Genomic DNA, 6,000 nt, shown 5'->3' with positions numbered 1-6,000 from the left:
GCAGATCAGCCTGGCTGGGAACGCAACCTCAGTGACCCGCGGTAACCTCGATGAGGTCACTGCTGGTCACTGATGCTGCGCTCGCAGAAGTTCATTCACCGGTGGTTCTCAGCCTGGACAGTCGAATCTTAGCAGCGTCCAGGTTGAAAACTGTTTATCCCCAGTAGTGGATTATGGCGTGGGACAGAACGAGGGACAGGTGATATTGTTGCTTTTTATTTCTGTTTTTATTACAGTAAATCATGGCTTCAATGCTATGGGTGTTAGGCGAGTATAACTGTGTTTGTTATTTTGAAATAAAAAGGAAAGGTGTGTTTTTATTTTTATTTCAAATAAAGGACTTTTTAGTTTGGCTGTGTTTTTATTTACCATGTAACTAACTATAGGATTAGCAATGGATAGCCGTCTAAGGCTACTTTCACATTAGCGTCGTTCGAAGCACGTCGCAATGCGTCGTTATGTAGAAAAAACGCAACCTGCAAAGTTGCCCGCAGGATGCGTTTCTTTCTCCATAGACTTTCATTAGCGACACATTGCGAGAGTGCCACACGTCGCAACCGTCGTGCGATGGTTGCGTTGTGTTTTGGCGGACCGTCGGCACAAAAAGTTACGTGTAACTTTTTTTGCGCGTCGCGGCCGAAACTCCGCCCCCTCCTCACCGGACATTACAATGGGGCAGCGGAAGCAGTCTTACGACACTAGGGCATTACTTTCACAACGCATGTCGGGCCGACGCTAGTGTGAAAGAAGCCTTATAGACACCTCTCCATTACTAAGCTGTGGGCCTGATGTCTCCTGACAATACAAAGGTGACATCAACCCAACAATTATGAACCCCACTTTCTACCTCCCCAGGACAAGTGGGAAGAGCGAGACAAAGTGCCAGAATTAGCACATATAATAGATGTGCCTTTTATGGGTGACTGCGCGCTATTTTTAGGGAAGACAATATCCATGGCCCCTTACTAGCCTGAGAATACCAGCCCCAGCTGTCTGCTTTAGCGTAGCTGGTTGTCAAAAATGTTGGGACCCCACAGCATTTAAGAATATATAAATATTTAAATAATTTTTTAAAAACAGCATGGGACCCCTCTATTCTAATGGGTGGGGGTCCCCACACCATTTTTTAAAATTATTTAAATAAATATATACAGCTCTGGCACAAATTAAGAGACCATTGCAAAATGTTCAGTTTGTCTGATTTTTCTCTTTATAGGTGTATTTTTGAGTAAAATGTAAATTGTGCTGTCTCCGTAGTTCCAGGCAATAAATTTTGTATTTTTTTTCTGAAAAGGAGAAATGGTCAAAACTACAAAAAAAAAACTCCAGTGCTTTCAGACTTCAAATAAATGCAAAGAAAACAAGCTCATAATCATTTAGGCTAGTTTCACATTTGCGTCTATGTGCGCAGCGTATCTTCCACAACTGCATGCAAAAACGCATGCTAACGCCGCGTTTTTTATCCCATCAGCTTACGCATGACGACAAAACCCCCAGCGTTTGCCTAGGTTTGCGTTGATTATACGAATGTGTTTGATATTTCCAGGAGGGCGTCTCAAAACAGTTCCATGCACAGCCCAAAGTACGGAAGCGCATCGAACGCATGTCCTTGAGTACGCATGCGTTCCCATAGACAGTAATGCGTTGTCTTGACGCACGCGCATGCCTGCGCATATTTGAGATTTTTGACGCCTCCAAAAATGCAACATTGTGTTCCCTGCGCCCCGCAAAACGACGCATGCGTACGCCGCAAAAGCATGCAAACACATGTCAACGCATACACCATGTTAAATATATGTACGCATGACGCATGCAGATCAAACGCTGCGCACAAAGACGCAAATGTGAAACCAGCCTTAGAAACAATACTAATGTTTTAACTCAGGAAGACTTCAGAAATCAATATTTTGTGGAATAACCATGATTTTTAATCACAGCTTTCATGCGTCTTGGCATGCTTTCCACCAGTCTCTCACACTGCTCTTGGCGCTAAAATGTAAGCAGTTCTTCTTTGTTTGATGGCTTGTGACTATCCATCATCCTCTTGATTACATTCCAGAGGTTTTCAATGGTTTTCAGGCCTGGAGATCGGGCTGCCCATGACAGGGTTTTGATGTGGTGGTCTCTTGTATGTATATATATATATACAGTACAGACCAAAAGTTTGGACACACCTTTTCATTTAACCCCCTCACCCCCGGAGCTTTTTCCGTTTTTGTTTTTCGCTCCCCTCCTTCCCAGAGCCATAACTTTTTTATTTTTCCATCAATATGGCCATGTGTTTTAAGTGTTTTTATTGAATTTTACATTTAAACAGGGATAGGAATGGTCATAGGAATGGAGGAAAGGGAAGGTATGGGATACACAAGGGAAACAGTAAAAATAGAGAACCCTTGTACAATTTCTGAAAAATGATAATAAACTTAATACATAAAGAGGAAAAAAATAAATAAAATACAATAAAATTCAACATAAAATTTAGGTACACAGCAAAGACTTGCCATACCTATTGCAAGGAGCTCAATGGAGAGATACCGAACACAACGCACCTCAACACACCTGCTCAATGTGAAACTTATTATTCCAAATTTTCCACTTTTTGGTATATTTATGAATATTGTTGTTAGCCACCGCGAATCTCCACTCTAAGTCACTATGCTGTCTTATCCTATCAAGGATATCCGAGAATTTGGGAACATCAGTTTTTTTCCACCAATAAGCTAGAGTCACCTTAACCACCAGGAGGACATGTATAATGACATACCTAACTGAACTATCGAGTGTTTCCATGTCCAGTGATAAGAGTGCTATCCCTGGAGTGATCCGAAAATCACTAGATAAATGATTAATATGTTGCGACACCTGAGACCATAGTCTCTTAATTTTCGGGCAGCTCCAAAACAAATGAAGAAGGTTCCCCTGTTGACCACAATCTCTCCAACACAAAGAAGAATGCTCCGAATTAATATGCGACAGTCGAACCGGAGTATAATACCATCTCGACAAAACTTTGAAGTAACATTCGTGAAGAGACATTGATATGTTAGATTTATACGTGCTTCTGATGGCATCGTCCCAATGTTCCACCCGGATAGTCACCCCCAAATCTGACTCCCATTTTCTCATATAGGTGTTTTTTACATTGTTAAGATCCCTGATAACAAGCCCACACAAATGACGCATGCTCCAGATATTTTTATTTTTAGGATTGCACAGCAGTGAAGAAAGAGTTTCAAGATCTAGAAACTTCCCTTTTATAATTTTGGTAATGCTCTCTTTTAACATGAAAAAAGACATCAGTTCAGAGGATGGAATGCCAAACTTAGTCCTGATCTCCTGAAAAGTTAGAAATTTGTTCCCATTATGTACATCTCCCACTCTCTTAACTCCTGATTTGTTCCATACCTCAGGCATAGTTAGATCCTCTATCAGCGCCAAAAGAGATAATGGAATTTTCAGAACCTGCTCCATTTTCCTATAATTTTTATGTGGTTTGATAAGTTTCCTCCAGGCAAAGATCAATGTCAATATGGCCATGTGAGGGATTATTTTTTGCGGGACGAGATGTACTTTTGAACCATACCATTGGTTTTACCATGCCGTGTAACAGAAAACGGGAAAAAAATTCCAAGTGTGATGAAATTGCAAAAAAAGTGCAATCTCACACTTGTTTTTTGTTTGGCTTTTTTGCTAGGTTCACCAAATGCTAAAACTAACCTGCTTTTATGATTCTCCAGGTCATTACGAGTTCATAGACACCTAACATGTCTAGGTTATTTTTTATCTAAGTGGTGAAAAAAAATTCCAAAGTTTGCTAAAAAAAAAAAAAAATTGCGCGATTTTCCGATACCCGTAGCGTCTCCAATTTTCGTGATCTGGGGTCAGGTGAGGGCTTATTTTTTGCGTGCCAAGCTGGCGTTTTTAATGATACCATGTTGGTGCAGATACGTTCTTTTGATCGCCCGTTATTGCATTTTAATGCAATGTCGCGGCGACCAAAAAAACGTAATTTTGGCGTTTTGATTTTTTTTCTCACTACGCCATTTAGCGGTCAGGTTAATCCTTTGTTTTTGTTGATAGATCGGGCGATTCTGAACGCGGCGATACCAAATATGTGTATGTTTGATTTTTTTTTTTATTGTTTTATTTTGATTGGGGCGAAAGGGGGGTGATTTGAACTTTTATATATTTTTTAACATATTTTTTTTTTTTTAATTTTGGCATGCTTCAATAGCCTCCATAGGAGGCTAGAAGCATGCACTACACGATCGGCTCTGCTACATAGAGGTGAAGCACAGATCACCTCTATATAGCAGAAATGCAGGGTTGCTTTGAACGCCGACCACAGGGTGGCGCTCAAAGCAATCGGCCATCAACAACCATAGAGGTCTCAAGGAGACCTCTGGTTGTTATGGCAATGCACCGCTGACCCCCGATCATGTGATGGGGGTCAGCGGCGCGAGCAGCTCCGGCCGCGCGGCCGGGAGCGCTAGTTAAATGCCGCTGTCAGCGCTTGACGGCGGCATTTAACTAGTTAATGGGCGCGGGCAGATCGCGATTCCGCTCGCGCTCATTGCGCGCACATGTCAGCTGTGCAAAACAGCTGACACGTCGCGGCTTTGAGGTGGGCTCACCGCCGGAGCCCACCTCAAAGCAGGGGATCTGCCAGCTGACGTACTATTCCGTCAGCTGGCAGAAAGGGGTTAAAGATTTTTCTGTATTTTCATGACTATGAAAATTGTACGTTCACACTGAAGGCATCAAAACTATGAATTAACACATGTGGAATTATATACTTAACAAAAAAGTGTGAAACAACTGAAATTATGTCTTTATATTCTAGGTTCTTCAAAGTAGCCACCTTTTGCTTTGATAACTGCTTTGCACACTCTTGGCATTCTCTTGATGAGCTTTAAGAGGTAGTCACCGGAAATAGTTTTCACTTCACAGGTGTGCCCTGTCAGGTTTAATGAGTGGGAGTTCTTGCCTTATAAATGGGGTTGGGACCATCAGTTGTGTTGTGCAGAAGTCTGGTGGATACACAGCTGATAGTCCTACTGAATAGACTGTTAGAATTTGTACTATGGCAAGAAAAAATCAGCTAAGTAAAGAAAAACAAGTGGCCATCATTACTTTAAGAAATGAAAGTCAGTCAGTCCGGAAAATTGGGACAACTTTGAAAATGTCCCCATGTGCAGTTGCAAAAACCATCAAGCGCTAGAGAGAAACTGGCTCACATGAGGACCGCCCCAGGAAAGGAAGACCAAGAGTCACCTCTGCTTCTGAGGATAAGTTTATCCGAGTCACCAACCTCAGAAATCACAGGTTAACAACAGCTTAGATTAGAGACCAGGTCAATACCACACAGAGTTCTAGCAGCAGACACATCTCTACAACAACTGTTAAGAGGAGACTTTGTGCGGCAGGCCTTCATGGTAAAATAGCTGCTAGGAAACCACTGCTAAGGACAGGCAACAAGCAGAAGAGACTTGTTTGGGCTAAAGAACACAAGGAATGGGCATTAGACCAGTGGAAATCTGTGCTTTAGTCTGATGAGTCCAAATTTGAGATCTTTGTTTCTAACCACCGTGTCTTTGTGTTACGCAGAAAAGGTCAACGGATGGACTCTACATGCCTGGTTCCCACCGTGAAGCATGGAGGAGGAGGTGTGATGGTGTGGGGGTGCTTTGCTGGTGACAGCATCTTGCAGCGGCATGCTATTCCATCCGGTTTGCGTTTAGTTGGACCATCATTTATTTTTCAACAGGACAATGACCCGAAACATTTGAAAAAACTGACCGTCACATCCATACATAGACTAAGTGTGAACAGGTGCTAAACCCAGAGTCGCCAACTCCTATACATTCAAGCAAATAAGGTAGCACACTGCAGCGCCGAAACATGCAAACATGAAAATTTAACTGCATTACTGCACTAGAAATATGAAAAATGAGAGCGTTTAGCGCATAAAAAAGGCCAATTTTATGTGTACCTGGTAGC

The sequence above is a fragment of the Ranitomeya variabilis genome, chromosome 1, assembly GCF_051348905.1.
Source record: "Ranitomeya variabilis isolate aRanVar5 chromosome 1, aRanVar5.hap1, whole genome shotgun sequence".
Taxonomy (NCBI): Eukaryota; Metazoa; Chordata; class Amphibia; order Anura; family Dendrobatidae; genus Ranitomeya; species Ranitomeya variabilis.
This window is presented reverse-complemented; position numbering follows the sequence as displayed.